The 13,275-nt window shown below is 36.1% G+C and overlaps 1 protein-coding gene across 1 annotated transcript in view; it reads right to left on the bottom strand.

Moving 5' to 3' along the window:
• LOC136032273 (calcium uniporter protein, mitochondrial-like) overlaps positions 1-13,254 on the bottom strand; it is a 183,860-nt gene extending 170,606 nt beyond the window's left edge. The window contains exon 1 of the mRNA XM_065712530.1: positions 13,227-13,254. The gene's annotated coding sequence lies outside the window, so the exon portion shown is untranslated. The remainder of the gene's footprint in view (positions 1-13,226) is intronic.
• Positions 13,255-13,275: the final 21 nt, after the last annotated feature.

The raw sequence follows: 13,275 nt of genomic DNA, 5'->3' as shown, positions 1-13,275 counted from the left end.
AAGTGTGTGTTTGCCTGTCTCTGTGTTTGTCTTTCTTACTATGTGTATTTGTGTTTGTTTGTGTCCCTCTCTCACTGTGGCTGTGTATCTGACTGTCTGTTTGTCTGTCTCTTTTTTGTCTCAGTGTGTGTTTGCCTGTCTCTTATGTGTTCACACCAGGAGGTGCCATCGAGGGGGGTATATAATTAAACTCTGGTTTCAACTGCCACGAGTCATTAGAACAAAGGTTATTGGGAATTTTCCTCTAAGATTAAACGATCAATTCTGGTGGAAACAGATATTTTGCCGTGGCTTAAAAGTGTCTTATTTGTGATTATGCACGTCAGAGGCTGCCCTGTGACAGGCATTAAGTGTCAAAGGGATCCCAAGGGCCAGCTATAGTGTGCCATGGTGGTGTGAATTGACATGGAGCACCATGAGGGGGTGGCTTGAGAAAACACGTAACCGACTGATTTAAGGCATGATTTTTAAGAATGAAGATGTCAGAAAATGCTTTATGACTAATAAGGGTGCCAGAGGGTGCCGTGTATCATCCATAGATTGTCACGGTGGCGTAAATTGCCTTGGGGGCATCACGTTGGAGGTGGATTAGTAAAACACAAATCAATCAATTTTAAGCACATTTTTATCAAGAGAATGAGAATGTCATAGGAATGATAACATATATCATAGGGATCCTAGGGGCCAGCTATAGTGTGCCATGGTGGTGTGAATTGACATGGTGCACCATGAGCGGATGGCTTGAGAAAACACGAACCGACTGATTTAAGGCATGATTTTTAATAATGAAGATGTCAGAAAATGCTTTATGAATAATGAGGGTGCCAGAGGGTGCCGTCTATCATCCATAGCTTGTCACGGTGGCGTAAATTGCCTTGGGGGCATCACGTTGGAGGTGGATTAGTAAAACACAAATCAATCAATTTTAAGCACATTTTTATCAAGAGAATGAGAATGTCATAGGAATGATAACATATATCATAGGGATGTCAGAGGTCAGCCATAGTTTGCCACGGTGGCGTGAATTGGCATGGTGTATCACGAAGGGGTGGTTTGAGAACACACGAACCCATGGATTTATACCATGATTTTTATCATGAAAATATCTGAAAAATACCTTAGGTATGATAATAAATACCACAGGGATGTCACGGACTAGCCACATATTGTAACGGTGGCGTGAATATGCATAGTCTTGGTTCAAACAAACGTGGCATTTTCATTAAATCCTCTCAAAAATATTTCTTAATATGGCTTAAATTGACTTCTAATAACAACCCTCCCCCTCCCCCTGTAATTACTCTCTAGGGTTTCCGCCTTTTCTTTAATTTCAGGAATGCATAGTCTTGGCTCAAAGAAACGTGGCATTTACGTTAAAAGCTCTCAGAAAAATTTCTTAATATGGCTTAAAATTACCTCTAATAACAACCGTTCTCCCGCCCTACTCTCTGGAATTGCTTGCTAGGTTTCTTTCCTTTCTTTAATTCACGTTTTTTGCCCATATTTTATCTTTTATAAGTTTTACACATTTTGTTTTTCGTTTGTTCAGTTTTAACTCTTTTTTGCGATTCTAAGATTTTTTAATGCTTGTGAAGCTAGGCAATAAGAAATACATAATCTTGATTCAATAAAACATGGCATTTTCATTAAGACCTCTCAGATATATTTCTTAATATGGCCTAAATTTACCTCTAGTAACAACAACCTCCCTAGAACTTGTTGCTAGGGTTCCTACCTTTCTTTAATTCATGCTTTTTTGCTTATATTTTATCCTATATCAGCTTTTCCCGTTTTACTTTTCCGTTTGTTGAGTTTTAACTGTTTTTTTGTGATTTCATGACTTTATTTTGCTTGTAATGCTTAGCAATAAGAAATGTACAATCTTTGCCCAAAGAAACGAGGCATTTTGATTAAAACCTTACAGAAATATCCCTTAATATGGCTTAAATTTACCTTTAATAACAAGCCTCACTCCCCCCCCCCCCCTTGAGTTAGTCACTAGGGTTCCTGAATTTGTTTAATTCACTCCTTATATATCCAAAAAAAGTTTGTGTCTTTTAGATTTCTTGTTCCATAATGAATCTTCAATACGTAATCACTTACCCAATGAAATATCTAAAGCCAATGATATTTAACATGTCACTGATTATCTGTCTAGGTCAAGTTAGAACATTAACACAATGTAATATGCGGGTCCGTCCAATAGACCAAGAATTAACAGCTTTCTTGGATAGTTACGCGGCTCGGAAACAACGATTAGGAGAGCACAATCTATAGATTTTCGAAATATTAGAAACTATTCACCGAACCATAATATTAGGAAGGCTTTCTTGGTCAAGCTGTCTAGCGCATAGTTTCATTTGGGGGATATCTCTTTCGATTCATAAAGCGGAACTTTTTTTTAAATATAAAGGTTCCCTGAGGAAAAAATCTTGAAAAAGAAAAGGCCTCAACTCAGCAAAAAAAAATTTTTAAGCAAATGAAATCTCGAAAAAAACATCTTAAAGAAAAAAAAACGCCTTGAAAGAAAAATGAAATCCCAAAGTAAAAATCTTTTAAAGTATTATGCAACAGCCCACAGTTACATCACCATTACGTAACACCCACGTGTGCGCCATCCTTAAGGCACACCCACGCGTGTGCCGTGCTCAGTTATAACTGGTGGGTCTCCCACGGGCCCTGAAGAAACAAGTCATGTGAGAATGTGTCATTCTTAACACAGGTAAACATTCCCTCTTACGTAACAGTTAGGAGTAGTATAACAAACACATGTACTATAGTATTGCGTAATATTCAGGTGTGCTTGACATCTTGAGGGGTTAGTAGTTCCAATAGTACACCCCCTATCTGTTGGTATAAAACCAGTCAGGCATCACTACTCACATTGTGTGTTTTGGTTTAGTTCAACACCCCCTAAAACATCTCCTGAAAGTTTCACCTTATTATCCTAGGCCTTCTTAGATACCTAGGATAAAACAAGCTCTCCTTTCAAAATAGCAAACCCTATATATAATCAATGGGAAACCTTGTATAGCTTACAATCCTAACAGGGACTGTGAGGGGTCATGCCATCGCCAGACGTACAGTAATTTCACTTTAAACTATTTTGAGCAAACTTACTATCACAAAATTTGGGCCAAGTTTGGTTGGGGGAAGGGTAGCTGAAAAAGACGTGGGAGGGGAGGCTGATCGCCCTCAGACCACTTTTTTTTCATTGAAACCCCCTCACTTGTCTCTGAATTCTGTTTTCCAAAGTCTTTCGATCAAATAAAAAGTTAAATAATTTGCAGAAACTCCCAGCCCTTAACCCTTCAAGATGACCGTCCTCTAAAAACCTATTCTTACTTGCACACCCCTCTCCGTAGCAAAATGAAATTGTATTTTTCGCAACCTCAACAGAAACCAATCTTATAGAGCCTAATTAGCCTAGGACTATGCATCTATTCCTAACGTTTTAGAATAATATTGCTTCAGCTAGGCTACTCTTTGCTACAATAACTGCGAAGCCACGTCGTTTTGATGCAGTTGTATTTGTAATCTTACCGTAACCACATGGACACAAACAATTGAAGTATCTAAGTATCTATGAATCTATTGAAAGTATCTATAAAGTATCTACTGAAAGTATCTAAGTATCTATAAATCTATTGAAAGTATCTATAAAGTATCTACTGAAAGTATCTATAAATCTATTGAAAGTATCAAAGTATCTGAAGTATTTAGAAGTATCTAATCCTTTAATCTAGAGGACGACCGAGCTATACCAACCTCTTTTTATTTGCACGTCCCTCTCCCTAGGAGACATGAAATCGAATTTTTGTACCTTCAAATAAATCAGAAACACTCACAAAAAAAAATGTCAACCCCTCTTCAAAACGATGACCAGGCGATAACAGCTAGTGGTTTCTTATATATTTTAATCAGATCTTTTATTTTAGTGTGCACCGCAACACTAAGGCTGGCCACCCCTTGGAATTGTGAAAGGATTCTCATATGACAATACCATTTTCACACATATTAGCTCATCAAAGACTATTGATCAGCGTTGAAAAAAGTCTATCTGTCTTGGTTAAAGATTTAATTTTCTTGCCATGGATCACCTTTCCAATGTCATAACTTGGGGAAAGAGCAAATGGAAAGCTTCTGTTTCTTTGGCGATGGGGCCAGATAACCGTCACACATCTTAATAAATTTTTGTGCAACTTCGATTTGAATCTGGTGCCTGCTAGAACAGAGCTTTCCATCCAAAAGAAGAAACACGGCTCGCTGAAAAAGAAGGCTTGACAGCATAGCTTCAGACAGTCCTCTCCAACGTAGTCTATGAAAGTTCGCCTAAATTCACATATTCCAGGCTCTGGCTCAATTACTAGTGAAAACCAGTCTTTTTGACCCCATGGTTATACGCAGCTTTTCAAGGATCATACGCAACTTTTCAAAATGTGATCTTCGTCTATCCTGATTTGCAAACTTTCTTTGAAAACTGCGGAGGTTAGACCTTCACCACTTTCTAGCAATAAGCTGAAATCGGCGAAATAGGAAGAGAAAAAAAGGAAAAAAACAAGGGTACTTCCATACTAGCCAGTACACACCCGAGAAGCGAAGTTAGGTTAATCCTAATAAAATATACCAAAACATTTTGAGAATATAACATTCTAGTTTATAATAATATAATTTGGACTATATTTTTGCACATTAGGGGAGTGGAGTAAAGTAACCTAACCTTACTCCGCCCCTCAATGCAGAAACATATAGCCCAAAGTCAAATGCATTCTGTGACCCGTCATTTTTCTTCGTGGCTAAGAAACCGGTTTTCTTGGGTCTTACATATATTAAACTTCTCGAGTGTGTAATGGCTAATACGGAAGTACCAAACCAAGGTGTTGCTCCAGCAACACAAGATATTCTACTTATCTGGTGCTAAAAGCCAGTCCACTTTATTTGCAAGTTTTGTTAGGTGAACCGTTTGATGATGATGTGAAAAGGCTATCGATTGACCAAAACATACAAGATAAGAACGACAACGTTTGAACAGATGATACAAGAATAGAAATCAAGACTCACAATTTTCTTTACAAACATTCTTAATCAACTAATCCGCTTATGTTAAGCTCGGAAAACAGAGGAAAGGAATATTTTTAAACTGATCCGAATGCTATCGATATTAATCAAACGCAATATGTCTTTTATAGGTAATAGAGCAGAAAATTATTTCGGGAGGCAGTTTCAATTACTTCACTTTCATAGCATTTCAGACAATTTATGTGACAATGACTGAGCATTGAATATGGTACCAACCTTCAAGCCAACATAATTTCAATATTAACCTCAATCAAATATTAAAAACAAATATTACCTCAATATCCTTCCCACTCACCCCCCCCCCAGCTAACGAAAATAAAAAGAGAAAAGATATACAACAATAAAAAATGGACTCGCTATTAAACGGTTCGTGGAACTAACTACAAGCAAGGAGCAACTCGGCCCAATAGTAACCAAAACTGAAAAAAATTTGATAACAATAGATACATCAAAAGAATTGACTTTTATGCATATTTCATATATAGAAAATTCATTACATTGAATCCTAACCATCAAAATTTATGAGCCTGAAAAAATATCTAATTTTCAAAAATAGAAGAAGCACCCCCACAAACTTCAAGGGATCTTGACGAAAATCACACGTATCAGGAAACCCTACTATAGAGGTTTCAAGCTCCTATCTACGAAAATATGGAATTTGTAGGCTATTTTTGCCAGAAGAAAGGTCAAGGATGCGCGTCCGTATTTTTTTTTTCCAGGGAAGATCGTATCAAAACAATGGTCGGAGAAGATCAGAAAAGGGTTCACTCGAACGGAAATTAAGAGTTCTGTTCCCCCTTTTTCCCCTGAGATATATGATCAAGTTTTGAGATAGCCATCTGATTCAGTAGAGTTGAAAAGCCCTATGATTATGCCTTTGAGGGTGACTTGACCCCAATAAATCATAGAAAGGGCTTTAAGTTACACAATTTACCCACTGTTAACACATAGTATTTTTACTGCATTTTTTGGGGGGAGGATCAACGGGGAGAATTTTCCATGGAGAAAAAGTTTGTAGGGGGAGGCGGATTTCCAGTAGAATTTTTAAACAGGGGAGGGGGAGGCAATTTAGGGGCATTATTTGAAAAACGGTCAGAAATTAAATAAAAAAAAACTAGTTTTTCCACTGAAAGTAAGTAGGAACATTAAAACTTATCAAAACGAAAATTGTTCCGTATATAAGAGGCCATCCCTTTCTCAGCCTTCACTCTTCATGCGATAAATAAAAAAAAAACAAGTTTTTTTAACTGAAAGTAAGGAGCGACATTAAAACTTAAAACGAACAGAAATTACCCCGTATATGAAAGGGACTGCTCCTTCTTCAAAGCCCTGCTCTTTACGCTAAAGTTTGACTCTTTCTCTCAACTCTACTTTTTGAAAACAGTAATCCTTTAGCGTAATAGAGTTATAGAGTGAGGTATTAGGAGGAAGTGAACCCCTTATATGCGTAATATTTTCTGTTCGTTTCAAGTTTTAATGCTACTTCCAGTTGAAATGAAACTTTTTCATATTTATTTTCTCATTGTTTTTTTTTTTTTAAATAATGCTAGAAAATGCTGCGCCCCCTTTATGGAAATCTTCTTCCTCCATGACAAATTCCTCCAAGGAAAATTTCCCCCACATAGCCCCCTCTTCTCAACCCCCCCCCCTCCCAACCAACAAATCCCCCTGAAAACGTCTCTACATTTCCCAATAACCATTAATATATGCAAACACTGGTCAAAATTTGCAACTTGCAGCCCCTCCCACGGGGACTGTGGGGGAGTAAGTCGTCCCCAAAGACATAGCTATAAGGATTTTCGACTATTATAAAACGGCTATCTCAGAATTTTGATCCGACTACTTTGGGAAAAAATGAGCGTGGGAGGGGGCCTAGGTGCCCTCCGATTTTTTGGTCACTTAAAAAAGGCACTAGAACTTTTCATTTCCGTTCGAATGAGCCCTCTCGCAAAATTCTAGGACCACTGGGTCGATACGATCATCCCTGGGAAAAAGAAAAAAAAACAAAAAACAAAAACAAACAAATAAACACGCATCCGTGATTTGTCTTCTGGCAAAAAATACAAAATTCCACATTTTTGTAGATAGGGTCTTGAAACTTGTACAATAGGGTTCTCTGATACGTTGAATCTGATGGTGTGATTTTCATTAAGATTCTATGACTTTTTCACCCTATTTTCTAAAATAGGGCAGATTTTCTCAGGCTCGTAACTTTTGATGGGTAAGACTACTGTATTCTTTTGATGTATCAAAATTCCGTTTTACAGAGTTTTGGTTACTATTGAGCCGGGTCGCTCCTTACTACAGTTTGTTAACACGAACTGTTTGATAGTTTGAATTTTTGTCACGATTTTGGTTAAGAAAGTTCGCTCAAATGTTACTGTGAATGTCCAAAATCCGGTTAATTTCAACATTCATGGGTGAATGTCTGAAATTTCTTTTACTTTGCTTGGATTCAATATATATATATATATATATATATATATATATATATATATATATATATATATATATATATATATATATATATATATATATATATATAATATAACGTTTCCAAGATGTATATAACGTTTTCCAAGATACATATATTTAGACAGTTATTATTAATGAAACAATAATCAATAGTTTAATCAAGAATAAAAACTCTTACCTGTTAAAAAAGCACAGCTGCTTAAAACAAAATAAAAGGACACATCATATACTTTGTCAAATAAACAAAATACTTAAATATGTAATATGTATGTATGCAACAAAAATTACATACACCCACCTTCTGTTTAACCATAGACGTTATAACCCTCTCTTTTAAAACACAAAGTACATTATATATATCACAGACACGCCGGAATGGTATCTAAATGAATACTGGGGAAAATATTTGAATTCCATTTAGTGTGTTCCCAGCACAGTAAGAAAGGCAGAAAGCAGTCTTTACCAAAAAAGGAGAAATCACAGACAGTTGGATCTCATTATTAACAGAGGGAAATAGAAGATAGATGAATAAAAGAAGAGTGTGAAGAAGAAAGATGAAAATGAAGAAAATGGATAGAAGAAAGATGAATACAAAATAATTTTAAAATAAACAAGAACTAAGAGCTCATACGGCACTTGTGACGAGCCCGGAAGAGCCAAGAGCTCATATGATATGAACTCTAGCAAAATTCAAAGAATCAATAGATTGATTTAAAAGGACAATTAGAGGCTTAATGCCGGTCGGGATTTAAAATAAGAGCTCTGAGTCACGAGGTCATTAAGATCCGATCACCCACTCAAAAGTTATAAAAACTTCATTTTTTCCAATTTTTCCTCTCCCTTCAGCCCCGTAGATGGTCGAACCGAGGAAAACAACCTTATCAAGTCAAATTTCAATTAAGTTTCAAATCTCATTAAAATCATCAAATTTCATTAAGATCTCAAGTTGCAAATACCTCATTTTTTCTAATTTTTCCGTACTACCCCCCCCCTAACTCCACCAAAGAGAGCGGCTCAGTTCCGGTTATGTCAATCACGTATCTTGGGCTTGTGCTTATTCTTGGCCAAGTTTCATCCTGATCTCTCCACTTTAAGCATTTTCCAAGATTTCCAGTCCCCCCAATGACACTGGATCCCCTGGGGATTTAAAATAAGAGATCTAAGTTACGAGGTCTTTCTAAATATGAAATTTCATTAAGATCCGATCACTCCTTTGTAAGTTAAAAATACCTCATTTTTCTAATTTTTCAGAATTAACCCTTCCCTCCAGCTCCCCCAAAGAGAGCGGATCCATTCCAGTTATGTAAATCACGTATTTAGTACTTGTGCTTCTTTATCCCACCAAGTTTCATCCCAGTCCCTCCACTCTAAGCGTTTTCCAAGATTTTAGGTCCTTCCCCCAATGTCAGCGGATCCAGTCGGGATTTAAAATAAGAACTCTGAGACACGATATCCTTCCAAACATCAAATTTCAGTAAGATCCGATTACTCCTTTGTAAGTTAAAAATACCTAGTTTTTTCTAATAATTCAGAATTAAGCCTCCCCCCAACTCCCCCAAAGAGAGCGGATCCATTCCAGTTATGTCAATCATGTATCTAGGACTTGTGCTTATTTTTCCACCAAGTTTCATCCCAGTCCCTCCACTCTAAGCGTTTTCCAATATTTTAGGTCCCTCCCCCTAACTCCCCCAATGTCACCGCATCCGGTCGGGATTTGGAATAAAAGGTCTGAGACACGATATCCTTTCGAACATTAAATTTCATTAAGATCCGATCACTCCTTTGTAAGCTAAAAATACCTGATTTCTTCATTTTTTTCAGAATTAACCCCCCCCCCCCCAACTCCCCCAAGGAGAGCGGATCCGTTCCGGTTATGTTAATCACGTATCTAGGACTTGTGCTTACTTTTCCCACCAAGTTTCATCCCAATCCCTCCACTCTAAGCATTTTCCAAGATTTTAGGCCCCCCAACTCCTCACTCCAATGTCACCGGATCCGGTCAGGATTTAAAATAAGAGCTCTGAGACACGATATCCTTCCAAACATCAGATTTCATTAAGATCCTATCACCCGTTTGTAAGTTAGAAATACCTTATTTTTTTATTTTTTTGATTTAACAGTCCCCCCCCCACTCCCCCCCCCCCCCCAGATGGTCGAATCGGAGAAACGGCAAATTCTAATTTAATCTTGTCTGGAAATGCCTGCCAAATTTCATCATCCTAGTTTACCTAGAAGTGCCTAAAATAGCAAAGCCAGGAAAGACAGACAGACTGACTGAGAGAATTTGCAATTGCTATATGTAACTTGGTAGATACCAAGTACCATAAAAAGAAAGTTTTTTACGTTATATGATCTAATCTCATCAGTTGAAAATAACTACTTTTCTGGGACTAGCCAAGTCGAGGGCAGTCAGATAAACATGCATCTTAGATCTTTCTTTTGGCAAAAATGCAAAATTTCACATTTTCGAAAATGGGAGCTTGATGTGTCTTCAGTAGAGTTCTTTGGTAAACTGAATCTGGTGGTGTGATTTTTTATGCAGATTCCTTAACCTTTAGGGGCTATTTCCCCCTTTTCCAAAATCAGGCAAATTTTCTCAGGCTCATAGCTTTTGATGGGTAAAACTAAACTTAATGAATATTATATTTTTTGGAATCAGAATAATAAGCCAATCCAATTGATATCAAAATTCCAATTTTTAGAGTTTTGATTCATATTGATCTGCATTGCTCCAAGCAACAGTTCATTACTGCTTGAAAGCATGGCATTTGAAAAAATTACATGTTTGTATTTATTGATTTGGGGCATAGTCTTGTATTTCAATTTATGGACTTGACTCTCCAATGAAGGCGGATTGTCAGGCGGAATTTTCCATAGGGGAGCAACAGTTCTTGAAGGGAGAACTTTTTGTGGGGGGGAGAAGTTGATTTTCTGGAAGGAATAGGGTCTGTGTTGGAAAATTTTCAAATATTTTCAAATTTAAAAATGCAAATTTTCTGAAAAAAGGAATTTTCTGCAGGGCTGGGGGGGATTTCCTACAGAGGAGGGGATATATTCATTAGAGGGGAATTTCCTTTGAATTTCTTTTCTTTTAAGATCACAGAAACACACAATGGGTAAGCTAGTTAGATTATGCAATAGGCTATATTAAACTTGAAACAAACAGAAATTACCTTCTTTCAGCAATACCCCTGATGTATATTATTTTCCTTAGTCTTAACAGTAAAATGTTTTTTTTTAAAGCCAATGTGCAGGAATTTTCAAAAACAGACTGAGACCCCTTAAAAACTATACCACAACAATACTAATTTATGTTTTGAGGAGTTTTTAGTTTGTTTTAAAAATTTCTATAAATTTGTTTTATAGCAACATTTTACTATTAAAACTAACAAAAATATTAGTTACCATACCAAAATCAGCTACAAATGGTGATTTTTTCTCTCTAGGCATTTTTTTTCCTAGAAGCACAAACACACAGAACTATTCCTAGGGGGAGGGTGGCAACTAGGTCAGCTGCCCTATGCACTGCAGCTGGGGGGGGGGGGTGATTAATTTTTTCCCAGCCCCACCCAATCCTAGGAACAGCTCTGTTAACATAATCTCTTTTCATTTTTTGCTGTTTTTTTTTAAGGTCACTGAAACATCATAGAGCTATTTAAGGCTTTATTTTAAAACTAACTTTTATATCTAATTAGTTTTTAACTCTACATCATAGTCTAAAACCTATAGACAAGTCAGGCTAATAAGTTATCTTTTGGTGCCCCATTAAGGGCTTAAAATATGATTGGCCCTACAAGCAATTGTTGAATTTTGAAAGAGCATAAAAATGCATTCTCTTTCTTCCTAGTTTATATAAATATGTATACATATATTTACCAAAAACTCAAGACCCTTTTCTGAATATATTCATTAAAAAGTAAGGATTTTGTTATTAGTGTCTATAGTGCTAAGGCCTAATCTAGCCTAGTATAGGAAATTGACAGGAATTTTACCTGTACACTAGCTTACTGTGACCTGACCTCAGAATTAAGTATAAGCCTAGTTTAGTGGCTCTTGAAAAGGAAACATATTAAAAGACAACAATCCTTAGGCCTACTTCATAATAGGCAGAACAATTGTAGCTAGGACTTTCTGCATGCAGCCTCACTATAATTTACCTCAGAACCCTAGTCCCCCTTAATATGCAAATATAATGCACAAATTATATATTTCCAGTGCATTTTCCCCAAGGAATCTCAGTAAATTTGCAGTGGATCATATAATTTAGTTAAGATAAAAGTGAAAACATCATTTGATGCTGTTTTTATGCTGTTTTATAATTCAATAATTGCTTCTGGGGCAAAATGCATCTTGAGCCCTTAAAAGGGCCCTGAATGTATTTCATTTCTGTAACCACACTAAGAAGTTATCAACACTAGTTAAGTAACTGAAAAGTAGTTAAAAAATATCACTATTTTAGAAATAAGTTGTTCAAGAGTAATATATTCCAAAAATACTTTTCTATAAATATTCAAACCTCATTGATTAGGCAACTCAAAAAGAAACTGTTTTCCTGCTATTTCAATTTAAGTGTGTATTTTAACAGCAAAGTTCTAATTGCAAAACTTAGTACTATTTTTTATTGACAAAATTCAAAAAATAGAGCCTAAGATTAAAACAGTAGGAAAATGGTTTATGTTTGAGTTGCCTTATAAATGAGGTTCAAGCATTTACAAACAAGTATTTTCAGAATATCAGTTAACTGTTTTTACATATTTTTTGAATCAATTAACATATTTTTGGAAGTCAATTAACTAGAATTTTACCAGTAGGTAAAATTCTAGTTAATTGACTTCTTGCTAACTGAGAAAGGGTTTGAGTTAGGAAAATGAAACTTTCAGGGATGAATCTACAGACTAAAGTATGTTCTGGGAAGGTATTTTGAAGCAACTTCCTCTACACCTTCTCCCTCTAGAGGGCCCTGACCTTTGATGACCTTTAAAAATATGTGTGTTATAAAAGTGAAACCTTGCAAAAGAGATTTTCTGCTTAATTGAAGTATAACAAAATTGTTTTCAGCTTCATAACTTTGCTCAATTCCATTTTATAAGGTTTCAAAGATATTCAAATATGTTGCTTTCTTGAGATAGCAAGAAGTCAATTAGCCTAACTAGAATTTTACCAATGACGTTTTCATCTTAGCTAAATTATATGACCTGCTGCAAACTTACCTGCATCTCTCTTGTTTCAGCCCATGCACCTAAAAACCTGATCTAACTATGTTGAAAAAAGAACCATAAAAAGAAAAGTAACAGGTGTTGGAATGCATTGGAAATGTAAAATATGGGCTATATAGTTGCACATTAAGGGAGTTGGGGGTAAAGTGTAGAAGGGCTGCATGCAAAATGTGTTAGCTAAAATTATTCCTCATGTTATGCAGTTGAATTATCTTATAAATATTTTTGCTTTCAAAGAGCCACCAAGTTAGGCGTATACTCAGAATTCAACAAGTTTATTGAGCATGATTTAGCCTCCCTGTAACTTTTTTCAGATTTGTCAACAAAATCAAATACCCTTTTCCCATAAAACTGAGAAACTTAATCGTACATCAGCGTTTTAAGAGCATTAACTAATTTATGATAGATAATATGATCTCTATAGAATATAAGCGATTCAACAAACCATTTTCTTACTTTTCTTTTTCTCGTCACGCTCCTCAATTTCAAAATATTTGCCGTCGAA

Source organism: Artemia franciscana, chromosome 10 (assembly GCF_032884065.1).
Source record: "Artemia franciscana chromosome 10, ASM3288406v1, whole genome shotgun sequence".
Taxonomy (NCBI): Eukaryota; Metazoa; Arthropoda; class Branchiopoda; order Anostraca; family Artemiidae; genus Artemia; species Artemia franciscana.
The sequence above is the reverse complement of the archived record's forward strand: the minus strand, read 5'-3'. Positions and strand labels throughout refer to the sequence as shown.